Genomic DNA, 26,930 nt, shown 5'->3' on the forward strand with positions numbered 1-26,930 from the left:
CAGGACATTACCCCATGTCCCCACTTTTCAAAACGCTTATAAATCACACAGAATGGAGTGTATGGAAAATGTGAAATAGCACAACGTTTCCTCTAAGGGGTAGGATTAGGTGTAGGGTTGGTCTAGGGCAATAGCACATACAGTTTGCACAGTATAAAAACCATTACGCCTATGGGATGTCCCCACTTTTCACAAAAACAAACATGTGTCTGTGCGTGCACACGTGTGTGTGTGTGTGTGTGTGTGTGTGTGTCTGTGTGTGGGTAAACCCTATTATGTTTTTATATATACGTAATAAATATATAGTAGTCAACATTTGAAGTGGCTCAAAACCTTTCATCAAAGTTGTCCTAAAACCTAAAACCAAAATGTGTTCTTGTCTTAGGACAACTTTGATTAACTTTTTTGATCCACTTCAAATGTTGACTACACACAGTACACATACATATATGATGTAAACAAATACTTTTATTTTAGATGCGATTAATCGCGATTAATTGTTTGACAGCACTAGTATAATTATAATTAAATAATTGTATAATTATGAAATATGACAATGATTTTGGTGGGTTTATAATGTAATAAATTTCTCATAATGTAATAATTATTACATTATGAGCTTAACCTTTTAGGTGCCAGGGTTTTTTTTTTTTTTTTGGAAAAATGCTGGATTTTGACATCAAGATTTCAAAAGCTAGTGGCTTGAAAGGGCTTAAAGATAGAGATCTATTGTAAATTAGAAAAAAAATGTTGGGCATTACCGAAAGTTTATGTGGGGTGTAAATATACTCATCTAATTTGCATATTATGATGTCATCAGGGGGCAGCCCTCTTGAATTTAATTAAATTCAGGAAATAGTAGATATTGAATTGATGTTTGAACTTATTTGCATTTTTTTTTTTTTTTTTGTCTTTTTATCCTCATTCCAAATGATCAGAAAAGAGGAAACCAACAATAAAACAGGAGAGAGTACAAAATTATTACTATATTACTGTGCCATAGTAAAATACATGTGTGCCTATTTTTGATCAGTTGACCAGCTATCTGCCCAATCAGGTATCTAGGTGACACAATTTGTAGTTCTTGAGAGTATGGTACCTCTCATTGCATGGCACAGCGCACAGACCTACCCCTCACTGACTGCACCTGTACTGTCTGCCAGCGGCCCTTTGAGCGCGTGCGATCAGAACAAACGAAGCAATCTGGCCGATCATCAGAGAGCAACGGCTCTCCTATGGACACTACAACCATGTCCACCCTTGCCACCCCCATTCCCATTGGGCAAAGGGTCCAAATGATCATTTGTTTGTGCTTCGTGAACACTCTTGCCTTGCATAGCGGCACCATTGCACTGCAAAGATGTACCGGGAGAAGCACAATGATTAGACGGCCGATCGTCATTTCCAAAAGGCAAATATTCCCCTTCAGTGTCAGAATCGGCGAATAACATTTGCAACACATCCTCATTGTACAACTTTTTATTAGCCATTTGGCGATTTTCTCTCACAAATGTCACAATTTACTCAGATGCTATGAACTGAACTACTTCTGCATCGATGTCACTTGCTCTGCTATTTCCTCCAACACTTTTGGTCTAGAATCGAAGTACTACATGTCTGCCATCTATCCGTCCTCCTATCAGACGTTCAACAGCTTTCCAGATTTTAATAGAATTAGCCACAACTGGACCAAATTTATAATTATCTTCTTTTTTTTTTTTTTTCCTGTGCTAGTAAATAAAATATCTTGGAGTCTATTTGGTTTAATCTTGTCAGCTTCAATCACTCTCCATGAAACTTTAGATTGAGGACCAACCTGATTATGAAGAGCCATAATTTGGAACGACCCATAATACAATTCAAAATTTGGTACAGCTAGTCCTCCTGTGCATATAGGATGTTGTGTTAAGTTTGATTCTGGGGCATTAATCATTCCAGATAAAATGAGAAAGTAAGGAGTTGATCTCCTTAAAGTAACCTGGAGGGGGTGAAAGTGGTAACATAGAGAAAACAAAGTTAAACCGAGGTAACAAATTTATCTTAACTGTGGAGATTCTTCCTTGAAGAGAGACTTTGAGCCTATTTTAATGATATAAGTGCAAGGTCTAAAGCACAAGGCGCAGGTGCACTTAGGGGCGTGTCCGAATCCACTTTTGCTAGTTTAACGATGGGAAAAAAACGTTGGCGTGCCCAGAGCATGGTCCAAAAGGGTTGTCCCTATTCTCTTAACGAGTAATGGGTGTGTTTTGGGTATAATGTGCATTAAACCAATCAGAGTCTCATCTCCCATTCCCATTAAGAGCCAGTTGCACTCGCGCCATGGAGGATTCACTATTTACACGGCGGAATTTGCAAGAGCGAAGACTGAATGTGTCTCCAGAGAGGAAATGGAGCTGCTCTTGCGTGAGCAAATACAGTATCTCACAGAAGTGAGTACACCCCTCACTTTTTTGTAAATATTTTATATCTTTTCATGTGGCAACACTGAAGAAATGACACTTTGCTAGAATGTAAAGTAGTGAGTGTACAGCTTGTATAACAGTGTAAATTTGCTGTCCCCTCAAATTAATTCAACACACAACCATTAATGTCTAAACCGCTGGCTACAAAAGTGAGTACACCCCTAAGTGAAAATGTCCAAATTAGGAACAATTAGCCATTTTCTCTCCCCGGTGTCATGTGACTCGTTAGTGTTACAAGGTCTCAGGTGTGAATGGGGAGCAGGTGTGTTAAATTTGGTGTTATCGCTCTCACTCTCTCATACTGGTCACTGGAAGTTCAACATGACACCTCATGGTAAAGAACTCTCTGAGGATCTGAAAAAAAGAATTGTTGCTCTACATAAAGACGGCGTAGGTTATAAGAAGATTGCCAAGACCCTGAAACTGAGCTGCAGCACGGTGGCTAAGACCATGCAGCAGTTTAACAGGACAGGTTCCACTCAGATCAGGCCTTGCCATGGTCGACCAAAGAAGTTGAGTGCACATGCTCAGCGTCATATCCAGAGGTTGTGTTTGGGAAATAGACATATGAGTGCTGCCAGCATTGCTGCAGAGGTTGAAGGGGTGGGGGGTCAGCCTGTCACGGCTCAAACCATACGCCGCACACTGCATCAAATTGGTCTGCATGTCTGTCGTCCCAGAAGGAAGTCTCTTCTAAAGATGATGCACAAGAAAGCCCTACAGTTTGTTGAAGACAAGCAGACTAAGGACATGGATTACTGGAACCATGTCCTGTGGTCTGATGAGACCAAGATAAACTTATTTGGTTCAGATGGTGTCAAGCATGGTGGTGGGAGTGTCATGGTCTGGGGCTGCATGAGTGCTGCTGGCACTGGGGAGCTACAGTTCATTGAGGGAACCATGAATGCCAACATGTACTGTGACATACTGAAGCAGAGCATGATCCCCTCTCTTCGGAGACTGGGCCGCAGGGCAGTATGCCAACATGATAACGACCCCAAACACACCTCCAAGACGACCACTGCCTTGCTAAAGAAACTGAGGGTAAAGGTGATGGACTGGCCAAGCATGTCTCCAGACCTAAACCCTATTGAGCATCTGTGGGGCATCCTCAAACAGAAGGTGGAGGAGCGCAAGGTCTCTAACATCCACCAGCTCCGTGATGTCGTCATGGAGGAGTGGAAGAGGACTCCAGTGGCAACCTGTGAAGCTCTGGTGAACACCATGCCCAAGAGGGTTAAGGCAGTGCTGGAAAATAATGGTGGCCACACAAAATATTGACACTTTGGGTCCAATTTGGACATTTTCACTTAGGGGTTGTCAGGGTTGGAGTGAAGGGATGATGCGAGGACTCAGTGGTGCAGGAGAATGGGCTTTTTATTAGTAATAAATAAACAAAACAAACAAACTAAAACTACCCCGTAGGGGGAAAAACAGGACAGCTGGCAAGGCTTGGCAGGGCAAGACGAGACAAGGCAGGGCAGGAACAGGATACATTCTACAGGAATATTGATGACGAACTGCCACAGGACTGCAAACATGAGATTATAAAGGGAGCAAATAGGAGGGTAACGAGGAAAACAGGTGGGGCAAATTAACCAATAATCAGGAAACAAGATGGGTGGGGTCAAGACAATTGACATGAGAGCACATGGCACACAGAAAACTAAGACAAAAGCCACGTGCTCACACAAAACAAAAACACAAGCACATGGCCAACAATACAAATCAGCCATGTGCTAAACAGGACACGAACACGCAGCTAGTGAGAATACTCATAAGCCCATAAACTTGTGTTCACACAAGACATGACAACATGAAAGCACGCAGCCCATAAAAACACGAACTGCTTTTGAACTCGAGACCACACGCTCACACAACGAGACAGAACATGGAGCGTCAGTGTCTGAACCCCGACTCGAAAACGAAACTCAAGACATGAGTGCCGGGATCCGAACACCACGCCCCAACACGAAACAAGGCACACAGACAAGAGAGCACACGGCTCGAGCACACTCGAAGCTGCACACTCACATAAAAACAGGACATGACGGGAGTGTCAGGGCTCTGTCACAAAACCATGAATAACACTAGACCGAAGTGACAGAATCCTGACAGGGGTGCACTTGTGGCCAGCAGTTTAGACATTAATGGCTGTGTTGTTGAGTTAATTTGAGGGGACAGCAAATTTACACTGTTATACAAGCTGTACACTCACTACTTTACATTGTAGCAAAGTGTCATTTCTTCAGTGTTGTCACATGAAAAGATATAATAAAATATTTACAAAAATGAGAGGGGTGTACTCACTTCTGTGAGATACTGTAGGTAGCCTCATTCTGATACATGCAATGACTATTCATTATGGCTTGTAGGCATTTTTATATTCATGTAGCCTACACAATAATTATCTTTTACATTGTAATCCTTTATTTTTAAATATTTGACATGTTTGTGTGCTGCTGCACATCCCTGTTTGTGTGTGTAATAAGCAGAGTGTATGTGCGTTGTGGACCCACCTATAGGTGCATATTACTAAAGTCAAGTCAAGTTAAGTCACCTTTATTTATATAGAGCTTTTAACAATACAGATTGTGTCAAAGCAACTTTAAAATATCAAAATAGGACAATAGTGTGTCAATAATGTAAAATGACAAGATTAAACACTCAATTTTCAGATAAAGGCATTTCATTATTGAATTCAATGATGTCATCGTCCAGCTCAGCTCAGTTTAAATAGTATCTGTGTAATCAAGTCAAGTTGAATGCCATTTTTTATCTTAACTAGAATACTATTAAAATTGTCTCTGAAAATCTTATGGATGTTTTTGTATATGGTAATGCCCAAATAGATGAAAGAATCCTTAAAGGGATAGTTCACCCAAAAATGAAAATTCTGTCATCATTTACTCACCCTCAAGTAGTTCCAAACCTGTATGAATTTCTTTGTTCTGCTGAACACAAAGGAAGATATTTTGAAGAAAGTTTGTAACCAGGCTGTTTTGGGGCATCATTGACTTCCATCGTAGGAAAAAATACTATAGAAGTCAATGGTGCCCCAGAACTGCTCTGTTTCCCACATTCTTCAGAATATCTTCCTTTGTGTTCAGCAGAACAAAGACATTCATACAGGTTTGGAACTACTTGAGGGTGAGCAAATGATGACAGAATTTTCATTTTTGGGTGAACTATCCCTTTAATAGGGATACATGAGGTAATAGAAGAATTAACCTTAACATTGTTAATTGGCATTAAAGCAGATTTGCTTCAATTTATCTTGTATCCTAATAGGCTACTAAAATGATCAAATTCCTTAATTATACCAGAGATTGAAATATCAAAGTGATGTAAATACAGAATAATATCATCAGCGTACAATGAAATAATATGATTATGATCATGAATCTTAATCGATACTTCAGATTTCCTGATGGTTTGTGCTAAGGGTTCAAGAGATAAACAAAACAATAAGGGGGAAAGTGGACACCGCTGCCTTGTTCTCCGCATTGCAGGGGGCTGAAACATTGCAGAACTGCCCACATGTAATTCCACCATAGCCTGTCAAAGGCTTTTTCTGCATCAAGTGAGAATACCGCACAAGGGCTCTTAATGAGGACTCCAAAGATTCTTTATCTACCTGTGAGATCCGAGGCAATTCCAAATTATCTAAATACTGCTTACTAATTGGTTTATCAAAATCAGTTTTGGCTTTATACAAATTTGTGTAAAGACCTTTAAATATGTCGTTAATTGCCGCAGGGTTTGTGCTGACCATCCAATGATTTCATTGCGCTGATATATGCCTTAGACTCACATTCTCTCAGCCTAAGCTGCCAAAAGGTGGCTAGGTCTCTCCGATTCAAAATAATATTTTTGCCTAGTCCTATGTAAGATTCCGCCTTTGATTATGAAAGTAAATCCTATTTAGAAGCTGAATTAGAAGTTGAACAATTATTGTCTGTTCCATGGTTTTTATTTATAAAAAGAGATACCAGGCACTTGTGCAGTGAAATTTTTATGTCATCCCACTTGTGTTGGGAGTGGGACACGTGACTTTTCCCATGGGCCCCTCCTGACTGGTTCTTGGTCCCCCCTGTGCCACCACATTAAAAAAATCCTAGAATCGCCCCTGGATGGTAACCGTTGTTTTCCTCTTGCTTTGTAGATCTGCAGCATATGTTGTCTTCTGTTACATTGAGCTGATAAAATCCTCCAATTTCTGAGTAGAATCAAACATTATCTGCTCACCTTTGTGCTTTAATTTAATTGCTGCCGGATAGATGAAGAAAGGCTGGAGACCCAGTGCCATCATCTTCTTAAGGATTGGGTTGAAGCTCTTTCTCTTGGCAGTTGTGGTTGGACTAAAGTCAGGAAAAAATAGCAGCGTAACATTGTCCTGCGTGTATTTCACCGGGTACACCTGCCGTGCACCCTTTAGGATCTCCGACCGTCTTGCCATCTTAGCACACAGAAGATGAGAGTATGTGGCCGCTTGGAGTTACTTTTCCTTCCGTCATCGACGCGATGATCGCGATCAATCTCAATGTTGTGGACTTTCAATGCTAGAATCCACTTGGGAAGATTAGCTCTGAGAAAGCCGGCTGTGTCTGAGACCTCTTCCCCCTCCGGCAACCCCACCAGTCATATGTTATTTCTCCTGCTCCTGTCTTCAGTAAGTTGTTCTAGCTGCTTTCTCAAGTTCGTGACTGTCTTCCAATCCTCACGTGCAGCTGCCAGAAAGGAATACACCCGGTTGCGTATCTGTTTCGCCGTGCTAGCTAGATTTTCAAGTTCTGCTCTTAGCTCTTTAACAGAATTGTTGGTCACTTGTATGTCCATATGTAAGTCATGCAATGCTGGGGTCAGGACAGAGTCTACCGCATGTCTTACTGTTGAGGCCATAACCGAATCCAAAGTACTTTGCTGCTCTTCAAGTGCTAGCTTGATACCGTTAATGATAGTACAGTCGAGATCCTCTCTGGAGATGGTGGAATCTTTGAATTTTTTCTTTATTGGCGATTGCTCAATCTCTCTTTTCTGATTGTCTTTGACTGTTGAAGTATTCATGATGGGTTAAATACAGAGTGGTTCCAAATTTACTGACAGGATTATATAATATTTGACAGAGTGAGCAGAGTGAAGGACTATGTGTGCATCGCTGTCGAAAGGTCACGTGGTCTCCTGTTTTTGGTGATTTTTAACATTACTTTGACAGCTTAATTAGCCACCAGTGTCAGAATATTAATAGCTAGTGATACTGCTAGTAAACTGTGAAAGCTGAGACTTTATAAGAAATCAAAGTTTAAATTAATTCCTATTAAGTTTTAACTTATATTGTAGTTTATATCATAAAGTAAATGGTGCTATGAGCACAATTTGCACAGCGAATACTTTGACAAGACAGTGTCAGACTGTCAGGATTAGGGATGGAGCTAAATCGTGACTTTTTAATTTCACTACTCATTTACAAAGAGTAAGTTTATCATCACTAGATTATAAGGATTTGATAATTCATCATAAAACTGTGGACTGATTACTTTTTTTTTTTTTCTTCTTTTTAGACAATTGCAAATGGGACAACACAAGCCTCAAGGAATGCCAAAGACAGCCTGTTTTCTGCATTTCCAAGAGACTATACTTCCACAGCCTAATGTTTGTATTAGAACTAGTTAAAGTCCAGAATAGCCCTTAATGAATGGCCAGAATGATCCTGATCACATTCAGACCTCTCTCTCTCTCTTCAATTCAATTCAATTCAAGTGTGATTTATTGGCATGACAAAAAATATAAATTTGTATTGCCAAAGCAATTGCAGCTGGGCTGCTTACAAATAGTGCACATATGTATTAACAGAAAGAATAATAATAATAATAATAATATATAAAAAGTATTAAGCATGTAGTGCAAAATTAATTACTAATGTATGTAAGTATATAAACTAGAAATAAAAAATAAAATAAGATAAGGGATTATACAGATTTACAGATTTACAGAAGCAAAATATACATATAAGTAATATAACAGAGTAATATGGCATAATATAATCTACACGTGCTGGAAACATCAGGGGTCTCATTTATAAACGCTGCGTATGCACAAAATAGGCATATAATATGCGTAAGCAATTTTCCATGCACATATCCGTATTTAAAAAAAATAAACTTAGCATAAATATGTACGGTATGGACATTCTAGACCATGTGTACAAACTCTTTTGGAGTGAGAAGTAATGAAGTAACTGTGTTTTCATTTCGATATGCATTTACAATGAATATTCCACTCTCGTTAAGCACTGAAATTACAAAAAAGTCATTACGCAGAAGTTAAACAAAAATTTTATTTAAACATATAGTGGATGCATTTGATCACTTTTCATGTTTTAATGACAACGAGGAGTGCTATAGGTGCACAATAATACATTTTTAAACTAAACTGCAAACTACTAAACTCATGTTACGAGGAATTATTTTTAAATTTTTTTGCAAGAACAATGATCATGATGTGCACTTACTTCGATATTATGGCGGACACAACTGGATACGGTGGTCGAATGGTCAGTCCATTGTCCGGTTTGAATAGGACCAATGATGATATCTTACTGTGCAACCACAGCTGCACGGACGTGTTGATGTCGTGTGAAGGCATCTCCAAAACATTATAAAAAAATACCACTGTATTTGAAGGAAAATGGTAAGATTTGCACATTTCCTTTTTAAAATACTTTCAGTAATTCGCTGAGTCAGACAATTGTATTTAAACTGCAAACAATATAGCCTATTATATCAGCTGTTTCCACTAAAAATAGATGTTCAGCTTATGGTCACCTTATCAGCAAAACTGCATAAATGTAATTTGATTTGAATTGTTTAAAACAATTGAAATACCATATGACCAGTTTAAAAGAATGAGATCAACTATTTTAAACCATTTTGTTTTTATGGATATTTCATATATTTATTATAAAACGTAACAAGGGTACTGGATAATGTTTAGCAATAAAAAATAATGTGTAGGCTATGGCCCAAATGGAATTACAGTCAGGATCTCATATTTCCTTAATGTCTTGTACACTGTAAAAAAAAAAAAAAAAGTTGAGCCAACTTAAAATTTTAAGGCAACCAGCTTCAGCAGATTTTTGAGTTTTCTCAACTTGTTGTTTTAAGTTTATACAACAAAAATTTGAGAATCTCCCACAAAAATAAGTTGAGCAAACTCAAAAATTTGCTGAAGCTGGTAAATTTTTTAAGCTCGCTCAACTTTTTTTTACAGTGTACCTTTGACGGTGTTAAACACGATGTCACGTGGATGGAATATGCATGGAAATTATATGCAGATGAGGTCATGCATAGTAAAATTATGCGTTGTAAGCTCCATATATGGTGATTTCTGGGAGGAGTCGGGGGGAAGATGCACATACGCACAATTTTCCCCTGACTGGGATTTATAAAGGGATTTTTGCGCAAGCTCTGGCGTACGCATGGTTTTATAAATCTGAAAAAATTAATGCGTACGCAAAATCTAGCTTTTGTGCATACGTACACTCTTAGGATGAAATCTATGGAGAGTTTTATAAATGAGACCCCTGATCAGGGCAGATTGAGTGTTTTCACTTCTATTGTGACAGGCAGACACGTATTGAGCAGCAAACACACAGCAGTTCTTGTGTTCTCCTAATAGATACGTCAGTTTCTCCTGGTTTGAAAGAGATCTCTCTCTCTCTCTGCCAGGGTCAGAAATGAACTTTTCCATTGTGGGGCAATATTTGCCCCAGGAATAGACTTCCAGGAGCATTGTTTACCTTTGTAAGGGCAATTTTTATGACAATATTATTTAATATAATTACCTTTTTAAATGTTTCTGTTGTTTTTGTCAAATATTTAAATATAAGCATTTTTTTTCAGTTAATCACAATACTATAGTCTGCATTTAAAATGATTTACACAGGCTGTTTAATAGGGGTGGGACAATAAATCGATATGGCGATATATCTCGATCCTTCTCCATGCGATACGAGAATCGATATATGGCGCCAAATATCGATCTTTTAATTAATACAATAAGGTGCTCTAAATAGATTTCCCTGTTCACAGCGTCTAAAAATGCATGGAAATTAAGGCAGCGCCATTTCCAGCTTTCCAAAAGCGCTCTGACTCTGAGCAAGTTCCATGAACTGCATTCTCTATATGAAGATGGGGAAGCATGAGGAACTGAAGGATAAACAGTTTTATGTGAACAAAACTGGATGATCTCCCTCTCTCCTCTCTCAGATATTACAAGTGTGCGTTATGCAGTGTGAACAGTGGGCACTGACCGGCAGAAACATAAATCTGCACCTATGGCATGGAGGAAGAAACAAAACCTTGTCAGATCCACAATGCGGTGCAGACGTGTGCAGTGTGTGTGCTTGCCACACATCTACATTTGAAATAACGAACCTGAGCGCGCAAAAAAGACGCGATGTGAACGGCTATTTCTTCGTGTGGGGCTTCGTTTTTATGATGAGAGGAGTAGAAAGGTTGAGAAAACACTCCAGGTAAATTTTGAAATGTACCAGGTTTATATTATATCAATCTATCTTTCTAGTTTTTTTTTTTTTTCTATTTCTATTTGATAAGCAGTTAAATGTGTTTGTTTACACACAGATAAACAGAAAAGTGTAAGCTTTTAATAAGTCCAAGAATAAAATGACTAAACTAGCCTACTCAACATGTTAAAATTGATTTACAGAACTTTTGTTTTTTTGCTGTTTTCTAAAAGTTTGGACTTGAATAAAGAAAGAAAACTTGCACTTAACCTTTTCACGGGCATTTTGTTTAGACAGATATCGTTATGTATCATTTTAGGATTTTCTAGAAATATATCAATTATCGCAGAATTGCTGTATCGTGATATTATCGTTATCATGAGCCATGTGTCGTGATTATATCGTATTGTGAGGTACCCTGCGATTCCCACCCCTACTGTTTAATGCTGATAATGTACTGTATATTTACACAAAAAACTGCATAATGTAAATAGCTTAGAAATGAAAAACACAGGAACTCATTAGTGAGTGAAGCTGCAATATGACAAAATCTTTGTTGATTATTGCTCTTGATGTTGTAATAATAATTATTAATTTACCATACTTTTTTGCTTGTCTTTAGTTGTATCTTACTTTGTTTAATAATTATTACACACATACTATTATAAAACTGTTCTTTTCACTATTATTTAATTCACTTTATAATTTACTGGATACATAAAGGATTGTGTAGCATTTGGACTAATCAGATACACATTTTTTTTATAATATTTAATGAATAAACCAGCAAACCCCCTCACCCAACACCAGACTCGGTGCCAAGATGTCTGTGAACGACCCCAAGTCCCCTGGTTACTATGGCAACCAGGACACCTTTGCCAGACCAGATAAACTTTACAACCTATTGGAATGTCGAGAGTTCTCTTTCTCACTATCTTTCCCCATAGGAAAGACCCATAATGCCCATAAAAAGAACTCTTCTCTAATTAATTCACAGGAAAAAACAAACAAACAAACAAACAAACAAAAAACAAACACTTTCTTTGAATGAACACACATATCCTCAGGTCATTGTGTGTATTATTACTGTTCTCGTATATTGGCTTTTGTATTGTATACTGTTTTATGCATGCATTGTGATAGATCACTAGTTAATATAACCTCACCTGTAGCATGTTTGGTCCTTTTATTATTGCTTGGACAAAATGCAGCACGTTTCTTTGTGAAATTGAAATATAACACTATAATAATATACTAATATAGCACTTGCATATTATTGCTCTTTTGTTGGTTTTGATTGCTTCTATTCTCCTCATTTGTAAGTCTCTTTGGATAAAAGCCTCTGCTAAATAACAAAATGTAAATATAATGTAAATGTAAATAGCAAAACTAAATTGAAATTTTAAAACAAGCTCCAAATCATATAAATAAGTAACACAAATAAAATAAATCTCTTCATATAAACAAAATAAGGCTTTGTCTGTGCTGTTTCCTTTTAAAATTAGAGGCAACCACTGCATTTTAATCATGATCCAAACAAAGATGCTGCATACTATAACAGAAGTGGCTGGACACAGATGTAAGTAAACGTGTAAGATGTTTATTGCACAGAAGAGTCAAAGGGAAAACAGGTAGGAGGATAAACAGGTGAGTATAACAGTCTTTAGAGATCTTCCTTGGGAATCGGAGCAGAAAATAACTGTTAATGTCAATGCCAATTTTATTTCTATAGCACAACTAAACACAACAGCAGTTGACCGAGTGCTTTACACCAATACAAAAGACAGTAGAAATATCAAATTATAAATCATAAAAACAAATGAACACACAGTGCACTACATTTCATCACTGACCATATGCCAATTCAAACAAGTACGTTTTTTAACCTAGATTTAAAAACAGATATAGATGGAGCAAATCTAATACTGGAGGGTAGTGCATTCCACAATCTGGGAGCCGCTACTGAGAAAGCACGGTCACCCCTACTTTTCAGCTTTGATTTCGGAGTACGTAGCAATCTCTGATTAGACGACCGGAGAGACACAACTGGACGATGTTCAGACAGTAAATCCGAAAGGTAAGGAGGGGCCAAACCATTTAAAAATTTGAATACTAAGAAAATAATTTTAAAATCAACACAGTATCGTACAGGCAGCCAGTGTAAAGAGCGTAGCACTGGAGTAATATGGTCCCGTTTTTTAGTACATGTCAGAAGTCTTGCCACCGTATTTTGTACCATCTGTAACCGGGATAAAGCTGATTGGCTAATCCCGTAATATAGTGAATTACAATAGTCTAACCTTGATGTTAAAAATGCATGAATTATTTTTTCGAAGTTATTAAAAGATAATATAGGTTTTACTTTAGCTAAAAGAAGAAGCTGAAAAAAGCAGGATTTGACCACTGAGTTTATCTGCTTATCAAATTTTAAAACGTCATCGAACACAAAACCTAAGTTCTTTACCCAAGGCTTTACAGAAAGTGTTGAATTACCTAGGGTTATTTAACTAGGAGAATCAGATGAGCCAAAAACTACGATTTCAGTTTTATTCTCATTAAAATTGAGAAAATTTAAAGATAACCAAGCCTTCACAACAGATAGGCAAGCCCTAAGTGTTTGCCTATCCGTCAGTATTATGTTTTAAAGGTAAATATACTTGAGTGTCCTCCGCATAGCAGTGGAACGACAACCCATATTTCCTGAAGATGACCCTAATGGGAGCATATATAACGAAAAAAGAATGGGAGCTAAAATAGATCCCTGTGGAACACCACAAGATAAAACAGCAGCCTCCGACGAATATTCCCCAATATTAACACTGAACTTCCTATTTGAAAGATATGATCTAAACCATTCAAGGGCAGCTCCTTTGATATCAACACAATGGTCCAAGCGAGCAAGTAGTATAGCATGATCTACCGTATCAAAAGCCGCACTCAGATCTAGCAGCATAAGTACGGTACAATCCCCAGAATCGGCAGATATTAACACATCGTTTAGAACCTTCAGGAGTGCAGTCTCTGTTGAGTGATATTTTTTAAAACCTGACTGAAAAACCTCAAATACCTTATTTTTATCCAGAAAAGTCTGCAGTTGTTGCAACACAGTCTTCTCTAAAACCTTTGAAATAAAAGGAAAATTAGAAACAGGTCTAAAATTAGCCAAAACATTTAAGTCTAAGTTTGGTTTCTTTAGTAACTGACGAATTATAGCATGTTTTAAACCTTCCAGTACTGTGCATGTTCCCAGACATCGATTTATTATGTTTAAAAGATAGGGCCCCACTGATACAGCAGAATACTCATAAACACATGGATTGATAACAGCGTTAAAATCAGTAAAAAGAGTTCTTGGTCTATGATAATTTTTAGTAATAAGTTTCGTAAAATAACTTGATCTTGCTGCTCTCAAAGCCTTTTGGTATTTTAACAATGAATCCCTCAATATTTCAAAAGAGACCTGGAGCTTATCTTTCTTCCTTCTATGCTCTGCTCTTCTGCAAGACTGCCTCAAGGAGCGATTGTTGTCATCAATCCATGGGTCAACTCTTGGTTTAGGTTTTAAGGTCTTTACAGGAGCCACTGTGTTTAAAACATTCACACATGTAGAATTAAACTCAGACAAAAGCTCCTCTGCACTTAATTAACACTTGTTTGCATCCATAGTTTGCATAGTATCACAAAAAGCTGATGAAAAAACTATATTAGTAGCAAAGTTAATTAATCATGATTTATGGACCTGCTTTTTGAGTTGCAAAAAGTTTGATGATATAGGAACAGAAAACATAACACATTTATGATCAGAAAACCCATTGTCCACTATCTCCAGATCATAAAGAGAAATTCCATATGATAACACAAGATCAAGAGTATGACCATCCTGATGGGTAGGAACATTTACATGATGATCTAGATCAAAGGCATTTATCAACGTAATAAACTCTTTAGCTAAAGGGTCTGTTTTGCAACACACATGTACATTAAAATCACCAAGAATTAACAATTTATCATACTTTGGTACAAATTCACCCAAAAAATCTGCAAACTCGTTTAAAAAGTCTGGATTGTATTTAGGAGGGCGGTATAACAAGGCAATCAATAGTGGACTATTCAGTTCAAGCGTAAACAATTGCAGCTCAAAACTTCTGTAATCATTTTGTACTATTTGGTGATGAGAAAATTTGTCCTTAAAAATAGAGAGTAATCCGCCACCTCTGCCAGTTAAGCGAGGCGAATTTAAAAACAAACAGCTTGAGGGTAAACGTTCAGAAAGAGGGCTTGAATCACCGACGATAAGCCAGGTTTCCATAATAAATAAGCAGTCCAACTCACGCGAGGTAAAAAAAGTTTTCTTATTTACCACCGATCTCGAGTTGAGTAGACCCATCCTTAGCCGAATCGGATTGTCAGTCAGCTCCTCCGACTGCCGCACCTGAGGAAAAGTGAAAAGATGACTAAAGCACACTCCTCGACGGTAGATTCGGGGAGAACCACAAACACCAGAGGTCACCGCGGCAGGGACCAGGGGAGCACCCCACCCACACGACGATCCAAGGAACGGCAGCGAACAAAACAGCCGCCGACCGAACACCTTTCCCAAAGTCCCAAAGGCCGCACGCCAGAGCGCAGAGCCAGGTAGGACTTCAGCCTAACGGCACAGCCGCCCCGTTTTCCGCGTTTCTTCCTCTGTCTCTTCACCAGTAATGTGCACGGCCATCGCCGAAGATAGTCAGGTATCGACGACAGGAAAGGTGGAGGTGGATAGTTTGAGCCATTTGAATCATAGCCCAGTAAATTGTTCGAACTGGTCTGCAGACTTAAAATAGTTGACCTGTCATAGACCAATATCGTGCACTGCGTTACTTTACAAATAAAACAAAATAAAACAAACAAAACAGACACTAGTTTCTGAGACCGACGGCACGCCATCAACTGTGAATCTTGAGGTGTGTGTTCAGGTGATAGTGTTCATAGTGATTGGGTGGCGGTGGAGCCTGGCCGTTCTGTGACAGTACCTCCCCCTCCCCCTCCACTCAGGAGGAGTGGAGTCTGGAGGAGCAGTCACTTGGGGGTGCCCTGGAAGCGCAGACTCTTGGGGGCGCTCTGGAAGCGCGGACTCTTGGGGGGCGCTCTGAAGTCAGGAGAGGTGCTGAGAACTCCGTGGGTAGTGCCATATCCAGGAGTTCTGGGGTTGGGGGTCGCGAACGGAGGCCATGATTTTCCCGTGGATGGCGGCCTTGAGTGAGTTGCGGTTGGCGGCGTGCTTGCATGGGCCACGAGCGGCAGTACAACCACAGTACAACCTCCAGAAAGTTCATCCTCCTTCCTGGCGCACACATTAACCCTCTGGGGTCGACAAACGCAGATATGCGTTTTGAGGCAGATTTTCCTGATAAGGCCGAAATGAGCTTAAATTACTCTACCATTTTTTATCGTACAGATAAGAGCAATACACCATTCGAATCTGTGAGGGGTCTACTTTTATTTGTATACACTCATAATAACAACTATACTTTGTGCTTTTGAAGAATAAAGAAAACAAACAGGGTGCGTTCTCAGTCTCCACTCTCTCCATGAACTGCTTTTTGAAACACATCACTAAAATTAACTGTAACTTAGCAAATACTTCACACAGAGACATGGGAAATATATCTATAGAAAGCTTGACATAGCTGCTCTTAAATAAAGTAAGTCTTAACGAAAACAAATATTCTGTGATAAAGTAATCTGTATGAAACCAACGACAGGTACAGTTTTTCCGTCTGGTCTCATTATCTCTAATTAGGTCACGCCCACGCCGCTCGTAAGCCACGCAGCATGTAAACGCCCACCACCATAAACAAAGCAGCAACGTGTTCATCTCAGATACTTTTCAGTTTTGGAAGAACACGCTGTGAGGAATAAGCCTTGTATTTACCTCAGAAACGCGCTGAGAGGAAAAAGCCTTGTATTTACCCCCAGAAGACGCTGAGAGGAAAAATATTTGTTTAGCTCACAAACAGAACGTGAGCGCAGCTGGAGCAGGCGGAGGAGGAGATATTTTATACTGAGGAAGTGATGTTTCTTATTGGCATTCGATAATGTGTTGTTGTGACAAGGTTGAACGCATTTACTAGTTGAACTTTTCCCAAACTATAACTCCAGAATAAAATGTGTGAAATCGAGTGCAACATTTTGAAATATGATAGGCAACCTTTCATTGCACGACGTGAGGATAGTTATATGTTCTATAAACAATGATATAAAAGTAATGTCTAAGAAAGTTTAGACTAATCTTTACTGTGAAGTAGCTTACTCTGTTTGCAAATACCTGCTCAAACATGTTTATAATAAGCTTAACAATAATAATTTAGTTTCTCAGTTATAAAATGTTGTTTTTGTATTGTATGATAATACATGCAAAGCATGTGTGCATCTATGTTATAAAATCACGTGGGCAATATTGGTGATTGCTAATGTAATAATATAGTTGCTCCTGATAAGTGTCATGGGTGCGTGGTTGTAGTAAGGAGATAAATAAAAGGCAGGAGAACGAAACGGCATCAACTCACTTTTTCCATTTATTACATCAAGATCGGACAAATGAAGAGGGGAAACAGAGGGCTTATAAACAGACAGGAACAAAGGAGCAAACAAGATAATGAAACTCAGGTGGGGACGATGAATGATAATTAACAAATGAGAAACGGAACCAAACAAAATAAGGAGAAACAGGAACTTCAGACAGGTAAACACGTGACAGTACCTCCCCCTCCCGTAACACTACCACCGGGGAGGGGGGGTGGGCGCCCTGGAAGCCGGTGCAGGACAGGGATACTGGGGAGGCATCCAGGGTGGAACAGGAGACACTTGGAGACCATGGCGGGTCTGGGGAGTCCGGAGGCCATGGCGGGTCAGGTGAGTCCGGCGGCCATGGTGGGTCAGGGGACTCGGAAGGCCATGGCGGGTCAGGGGACTCAGAAGGCCATGGCGGATCTAGGGACTTGGGAGGCCGTGGCGGATCCTGGGACTTGGGAGGCCAAGGAGGAGCAGGGAGCTTGGGCGCCCATGGCGGATCCGGGAGCTTGGAGACGGAGCAGGATTCTCAGGGGAGAAATTTTAAAGGTGAATTTAGAGGTCTTTACTCTCTGGAAGGAATCTGGCGGGCGTTCTGGAGGATAGGCTCTAGGGGCGCTCTGGCAGCGCTGGTTCTTGGCGGCGCTCTGGCAGCGCGGAGCTGGACGGAACCAGCGGAGACTCTTGGGGGCGCTCTGGAAGCGCGGACTCTTGGATGCGCTATGGCAGCGCGGAGATAGGGAGGCGCCTTCGTGGCGCAGGCACTGGGGGCGCTCTTGAAGCGCCGGACTCTTGGGGGCGCTCTGAAGTCAGGAGAGGTGCTGAGAACTCCGTGGGTAGTGCCATATCCAGGAGTTCTGGGGTTGGGGGTCGCGAACGGAGGCCATGATTTTCCCGTGGATGGCGGCCTTGAGTGAGTTGCGGTTGGCGGCGTGCTTGCATGGGCCACGAGCGGCAGTACAACCACAGTACAACCTCCAGAAAGTTCATCCTCCTTCCTGGCGCACACATTAACCCTCTGGGGTCGACAAACGCAGATATGCGTTTTGAGGCAGATTTTCCTGATAAGGCCGAAATGAGCTTAAATTACTCTACCATTTTTTATCGTACAGATAAGAGCAATACACCATTCGAATCTGTGAGGGGTCTACTTTTATTTGTATACACTCATAATAACAACTATACTTTGTGCTTTTGAAGAATAAAGAAAACAAACAGGGTGCGTTCTCAGTCTCCACTCTCTCCGCGAACTGCTTTTTGAAACACATCACTAAAATTAACTGTAACTTAGCAAATACTTCACACAGAGACATGGGAAATATATCTATAGAAAGCTTGACATAGCTGCTCTTAAATAAAGTAAGTCTTAACGAAAACAAATATTCTGTGATAAAGTAATCTGTATGAAACCAACGACAGGTACAGTTTTTCCGTCTGGTCTCATTATCTCTAATTAGGTCACGCCCACGCGCTCGCTCGTAAGCCACGCAGCATGTAAACGCCCACACCACCATAAACAAAGCAGCAACGTGTTCATCTCAGATACTTTTCAGTTTTGGAAGAACACGCTGTGAGGAATAAGCCTTGTATTTACCTCAGAAACGCGCTGAGAGGAAAAAGCCTTGTATTTACCCCCAGAAGACGCGCTGAGAGGAAAAATATTTGTTTAGCTCACAAACAGAACGTGAGCGCAGCTGGAGCAGGCGGAGGAGGAGATATTTTATACTGAGGAAGTGATGTTTCTTATTGGCATTCGATAATGTGTTGTTGTGACAAGGTTGAACGCATTTACTAGTTGAACTTTTCCCAAACTATAACTCCAGAATAAAATGTGTGAAATCGAGTGCAACATTTTGAAATATGATAGGCAACCTTTCATTGCACGACGTGAGGATAGTTATATGTTCTATAAACAATGATATAAAAGTAATGTCTAAGAAAGTTTAGACTAATCTTTACTGTGAAGTAGCTTACTCTGTTTGCAAATACCTGCTCAAACATGTTTATAATAAGCTTAACAATAATAATTTAGTTTCTCAGTTATAAAATGTTGTTTTTGTATTGTATGATAATACATGCAAAGCATGTGTGCATCTATGTTATAAAATCACGTGGGCAATATTGGTGATTGCTAATGTAATAATATAGTTGCTCCTGATAAGTGTCATGGGTGCGTGGTTGTAGTAAGGAGATAAATAAAAGGCAGGAGAACGAAACGGCATCAACTCACTTTTTCCATTTATTACATCAAGATCGGACAAATGAAGAGGGGAAACAGAGGGCTTATAAACAGACAGGAACAAAGGAGCAAACAAGATAATGAAACTCAGGTGGGGACGATGAATGATAATTAACAAATGAGAAACGGAACCAAACAAAATAAGGAGAAACAGGAACTTCAGACAGGTAAACACGTGACAGTACCTCCCTCCCGTAACACTACCACCGGGAGGGGTGGGCGCCCTGGAAGCCGGTGCAGGACAGGGATACTGGGAGGCATCCAGGGTGGAACAGGAGACACTTGGAGACCATGGCGGGTCTGGGAGTCCGGAGGCCATGGCGGGTCAGGTGAGTCCGGCGGCCATGGTGGGTCAGGGGACTCGGAAGGCCATGGCGGGTCAGGGGACTCAGAAGGCCATGGCGGATCTAGGGACTTGGGAGGCCGTGGCGGATCCTGGGACTTGGGAGGCCAAGGAGGAGCAGGGAGCTTGGGCGCCCATGGCGGATCCGGGAGCTTGGAGACGGAGCAGGATTCTCAGGGGAGAAATTTTAAAGGTGAATTTAGAGGTCTTTACTCTCTGGAAGGAATCTGGCGGGCGTTCTGGAGGGATAGGCTCTAGGGGGCGCTCTGGCAGCGCGGGCTCTTGGCGGCGCTCTGGCAGCGCGGAGCTGGACGGAACCAGCGGAGACTCTTGGGGGCGCTCTGGAAGCGCGGACTCTTGGATGCGCTATGGCAGCGCGGAGATAGGGAGGCGCCTTCGTGGCGCAGGCACTGGGGGGCGCTCTTGAAGCGCGGACTCTTGGATGCGCTCTGGCAGCGCGGAGATAGGGAGGCGCCTTGACGGGACCAGCGGAGGCACAGGAGGGCTGGACGGGACCAGCGGAGGCACAGGAGAGCTGGACGGGACCAGCGGAGGCTCAGCAGAGCTTGCCATATTCCTTGTCGGCGGGCTTGCCATATTCCTTGTCGGCGGGCTTGCCATACTCTCGGTCGGTGGGCTTGCCATACTTCTTGGCGGGCTTGCAGTGGCCGCGAACGGCGGCGTGCATTTCCCCGCTGACGGCGGGCTAGGGGGAGCCGCGGGCGGTGGCTGACGTGCGTTGGCCGCGGACGGCGGCTGGTGAGGAGGAGTCGGGAATGATGGCTGACGAGGGGGAGCCACGGCTGACAGGTTGGTTCCGGCTCAGGCCCAGACGCTTCCCAGACACCGAAGAATAGCCTCTCTCCAACACAATCCCGTGGTGTCTGGGAGGTCCACGGGACGGTGGAAAGTGGCCCCGAGCCGGAACATCTCTACGATGGTGGCGTCATCCAACGTTGTAGCCGTGGCGAGCTCGCAGAACTCCCAGGCGAACTTATAGAAGGGAAGATTCAGGAGGGCTAGGGCGGCGACACCTTCCACGAACTCCATTACGTGTGCGGTCCGATCTTCTGTCACGGGTGCGTGGTTGTAGTAAGGAGATCAATGCAGGAAATAAATGCAGGCTTGGTGAGCTGAAGACACTTCTTAAAAAAATTTAAAAAAAAACATTACAAATCTTACTGTTTAAATAGTTTGACTGGTAGTGTATGTATTGTCACCATGTTTGCTTTGTCTTTGTCCGTTCATTGTGTTGCTCACGTCTGTTTTGTGTTTTCTCATTCAGTTTCTGCTGTCTCCCGTTTTCCTGCGTTCCAGTTTCCTGCCACTGTTTTGGATATTTTGGATATTGCACCCACGATGTCTTCACACTTCTGTTGTTTATTTGTTTGTTTGTTCCTAATAAACTGTTTAACTGCACTCGCAAGTGAATCTCAAGTTATTTTATGTGATAGTTATATGTATACACATTTCTTTTTCCCTCACATTCTTTCTTGTAGCAATTCCCTCAGTCACATACCTGACTGAATGGCTCATTATGGAGCTCATTATGCGGGCCTTTGTCTTCTCAGGTGTGAGTCACAGCATTATCCAGGATAGTTCACGCCCTCTCGCATAGACCCTTTCTACTCAAAAAGTGACTTAGAAAATTTTAATCAATATATTGTTTTCTTTGAATGAGTGAGTTAGATTATTTTCAGATCATTTTGAAGCAAATATTCTAGGCTACAAGATCCATTTCTCAAAAGTCTTGTGAACAAATGTTCTGTATGTGTTTTATGGCCTTATTTCAGTTACTTAAAAATTTTGTTTTTTTTCTAACCACGCATAAATGTTGTTTTCTCAAAAACACAATCAGGTACGTACATGCTGCTCACATATTATTGTAGCCCAGTTTGTGCTGATGCAGTGTTTTTAGACTTTAGCCATTAAAATGTTTATAAGCAACTGAAAAAAGCACAAATGTCAGGGCATGTCAAAACTTCTCCGGGGCCTCAAAGCACCCTCAGACCCCAGAGGGTTAATGGAGGCTACCTCCAGCCTCATCTTCGGTATTGGTCAGGTCTTCTGTAACAGATGTGGCTGGACACAGATGGTAAGTAAACGTGTAAGATGTTTATTGCACAGAAGAGTCAAAGGGAAAACAGGTAGGAGGATGAACGGGTGAGTATAACAGTCTTTAGAGATCTTCCTTGGGAATCAGAGCAGAGAAAAACTGTGAATCTTGTCTTACAGGGATCCTGGAGAACGGGAGACTCGTAGGAGGAGAAAACACCTCAGTATACTGGAGACTGGGGAGAACTAGGAGACCAGGAGAACTACGGAAGAACACAGGAGGTAAGTCACACAGATAAGTATCATAAAATGCTGTCCAACGACAGTGAGTCCACTTCGTGAGTACAAGACCGGACAAATGTGCTGACTGAGGTGTGTGCTTTTGTACTGGCTGATAATGAGGTGATTGAATGCTTGACAGGTGCAGGTGCTCAGAACTCAGGTGATAGTGTTCATTGTGATTGGGTGGCGGTGGAGCCTGGCCATTCTGTGACACATACATGCAACATGGGCAGTTTTTAATATAAATTAGTTTGTATAATTTCGAAATTTGAAGCAAAAACAGAATGGTCTGACTTCAGTTTTGTGAAACTACTGTATACATAAAAAATATAGGTAACACTTTATTTCGATAGTCCACTTTAGACATTCTACTAACAGTAAGTAACTTTGCAACTACATGTCAACTAGCAGTCATTAGAGTATTAGTACACAACATACAACATACTGACTATGATAAACTTTGCAAGTATATGTCAACTTATTCTACTAACCCTAAACCTACCCTAACAGTCTACTCTGAGAGTTAGTAGATATGTAGTTGCAAATGAATGAGAATTAGTTGACATGTAGTTACAAAGTTACTTATAGTTAGTAGAATGTCTAAAGTGGACTATCGAAATAAAGTGTAACCAAAATATATGCATGAAATGAAAACAGAAGACGAGCTGAATGAGATGCAGATTCACTCTTTGAATTGAATTGAGCAGGTGGCGCTTTAAGCGTTTCCTTGTTTTCTGCTGTAAACAAAGCAGCGCTGCACTTATGAACTGTACTATGCATTATACAGAGGCAAGATGAAAAGAAAAAATACCATCTAAACTTTTATAAAGCCAGTAAGTTCCCCTCAGACATACATTCATATAAACTCCTACCCATAACTGAATCACGATTTGTTTAGCATCTCAACCGATTTGTATAGTCACACATATGAATCAATTTTGTTTAACCGGCTCATGGTTAATCGTTACATCCCTAGTGTACATTATATGTTGATACCTATGCAAAATGTTTGTGTTCTAAGAATCTTTAGTAGCTTTGCATCAACACCCAATCCCATTACATATGCAAAATATCATGCTGCGAAGACAGAGTGATTGTATGTTTGTTTGTTTAGATTAGTTATGTGTTAGTGCTTAGTTAAAACTTTTGGTGCACAAATTACATGAGTTTCTGATTCTGTCACTGCTTGTAAATTAATGTCCCTTTCACGATTCTGATCTAGTTACATACTCTAATGCATTAGTACTGTAAGAAGGTTATTTTCTGTGGTCATGAAAATATCCTTTCTTAGAGTTGACATGAAATTACACTGAATGTTCGCTAGATTAACTGATTAGTTGATGGCAATTTAATGTTCCTACAGTTACTACTGGCTGCTGATATAAATAATTGTAATTAATCATGATTAATTGTAATTATTTATATATATTTCCTTTTTGAGCTAATTTGCTACATATTATGGTGGAGAATGCGATAAATCCTTTTAAACATTTTTTTTTTTTTTTGCAAGCGAACTCAGTATCAGATTTGTGTGTTTGTAATTTTATTAACGTCTTACACATGCAGCTTCTGATAAAGTAAAATAGACTACAGCTTGAATGTGCTTTACTAACAGCAGTAGAAAGTTTCTCAGTGCTATAATACGTGTTTAAATCATAAAATAAGAAACTAACCTGATATTAGTGAATAAATCCTAATTTCTGTCGTTAGTACAGTGTAAGCCTTCCCTGACGAAGAAATCTCAGATTAGCAGCCAATATCAATGGTACCAGAATAAATTAATCTGATCTTGGGCAAAGAAATCCCAATTTCAGCTTTAAATGCATAAGTCTTCTCTGACAAAGAAATCTCAGATTAGTGGCATGAATTAATCTGCGTGGTGAAGAAATCCCATTTGCAGTGATGTTAAAACTGGGCAATGAAGAAATCTAGCTCCAGGATATTTATTTTAAATGGTGATTTGAGTGAAGTTCCTCATCTCCCCGAATTAAGGCCTTCTTGTAACTATCGTGCATCATTGCAGTCATTAAAGTGATACAACTGAATAGAGAATTAATAGTGTAATTCTAGCCTAGCTAACTAGTAATTTGCCATTGTCTGTTAAGTGAATGTGCTGTTTTGTATGCGATACGTCATAACTGACTGCGTGTAAGTTTCCCATGCATGCTTCACAGCAGTGCAAGTTCTGCTCAGCTTGTACGCTGTTGTAAGCGTGCATTGGTCTCTTAGCAACGTCTGATCCCAGAAGCTGATAGCAGCCTCTTCCGGTTCAATCTGATAACAGCACACACGTCACAGACCCTTGTGTAAACAAACAACTGAGTGTAGCCAAAGCTAACATTTTAGCAGCCGTACAGGTAATATAAACTAAGCCCTTTACCTCAACTGTTAGCTGGTAGCATCCAACTAACCCTTAAGATATGTATGAGTGTAAAGTGTAACGTTTGAACCACTCCTCTCTTTCTCCTCCCTCACTCTTGGTTTCACTTCCTGTTTGTGCTATCACCTTCTGTTTAGGCTCAGTTAGGCTGGCCTCTCCTCACATGCTTCGGTTTTATTTGTGTTATTTTTATTTTGACTTTATTCTACCTCTCTTTGATTTTATGTCATTTATTTACCCTATATTAACTTGAATGTACCTATTCAGCAGTGATGGGAATAACGGCGTTATAAATAAACGGCGCTACTAACGGCGTTATTTTTTCAGTAACGAGTAATCAAACTAATTACTGTTTTCCCCGTTACAACGCCGTTACCATTACTGTCAATAAAATGCGGTGTTACTATAATTTATTATAATATTATTCAAATTTTATTTTTCAGTTCATCTGAATGGATGTGCAGTGTAGGCTACCTCATAGAGGCTAAAAAAACATACTTGTTTTGTCCTTAAACGCTTTTTTTTGGGGGGGGGGGGGGGTGACAGATTATAATAACGTAGTTATGGTTTTTTTAGCTTGTTTACTGTACACCTTATCGCATAGCAGCTTTTAGACATTGTTCTGTTTTTTGTTATAAGTCAGAAATGACAAGGAAGCAGCTTCCTGCAGTTCAAAGTGAATGGAGAGGGTTGGATTGTACCCCCCAGCATAGTTACAGAATATTAATTCGATAAATACACAAACTGAAAGGGGAAATAAGCATACAGTATATAACATTAAAAATATAGCCCTAATCAATATAATAATAATAATATACAAATATTAAATAAAAACGCACAGTTAACCGATTTACAATCCCAGGTAGCTATGGTCACACAGGTTTGTTTACGCATTAAACTCGTTGCCACGAGAAAAATATGTCTTTCCCTCGACATAAGAAGAAATGAGAAATGCCACGAGAAATGTCGTTCCCTCAACAGATTCTTGAGGCCACGAGATGCCATCACGACATAAGGACGGCATTACCTCGACAAAATTATCTCGTGGCCATGACATATTATTATGTTCCCAAGAATTAATACTATATCTCGTGGCCACGACAAAACTACTGTAAGTGAACCTAATGTCCCCTCCCGGTCACCGTATAATTGTCAAAATAACAGAAATTACTCTTTATCACTAATATAATAGAGAACATTATATATAGATCAGTGCTTTTTATCCTTTTTTCCCCACAAATTTAGTAAATAACAGTTTATTAGAAATGACTGGTCCGTACATTCATATAGAACTATTTAATTTTGTAAGATTCAGTTTTTAACTCTACTTAAATTCAACTACAACCACAGTTTGTGTTTGCTGGGCAAGGTAAGACGTCTTTTTTTACTCCCTATAGCTCATTTCCCACACACTGATAAATCTGTTTTGCTTTCAATTTGTTTAGGCTTGGTGTTTAAAATAAATTTTATTCATAAGCAGAGGTGGACAATATTGAAGTGCATTTACTTGAGTATTGTACTTAAGTACACTTTCTGAGTATCTGTACTTTAACCCTCTGGGGTCTGAGGGTGTTTTGAGGGCCTGGAGAAGTTTTGACATGCCCTGACATTTGTGCTTTTTTCAGTTGCTTATAAACATATAAATGGATAAAATATAATAACACTGTAAACAGCACAAACTGGGCTACAATAATATGTTAGCAGCATTTATGTACATGATTGTGTTTTTGAGAAAGCAACGTTTATGCGTGGTTAGTGAAATAAGGCCATAAAAAAAGTAACTGAAAAAAGGCCATAAAACACATACAGAACATTTGTTCACAAGACTTCTGAGAACTGGATCTTGTAGCCTAGAGTTTTTGCTTCAAAATGATATGAAAATCATCTTGTTTACTCGCTCACAGAAAACAATATTTTGATTTAAATTTTCGAAGACACTTTTTGAGTAGAAAGGGCTATGCGAGAGGGGGCGTGAACTATCATTAATGCTGTGATTAACACCTGAGAAGACAAAGGCCAGCATAATGAGCTGCATAATGATCCATTCATTCAGGTATGTGACTAAGAGGGAAGAGTTACAAGAAAGAATG

At 40.1% G+C, this 26,930-nt stretch overlaps 1 protein-coding gene across 5 annotated transcripts in view; it reads right to left on the reverse strand.

Moving 5' to 3' along the window:
* Positions 1 to 26,930, reverse strand: part of LOC131540594 (serine/threonine-protein kinase PAK 3-like) — a 411,671-nt gene that overhangs the window by 168,237 nt on the left and 216,504 nt on the right. The window lies entirely within an intron of this gene.

Source organism: Onychostoma macrolepis, chromosome 05, assembly GCF_012432095.1.
Source record: "Onychostoma macrolepis isolate SWU-2019 chromosome 05, ASM1243209v1, whole genome shotgun sequence".
Taxonomy (NCBI): Eukaryota; Metazoa; Chordata; class Actinopteri; order Cypriniformes; family Cyprinidae; genus Onychostoma; species Onychostoma macrolepis.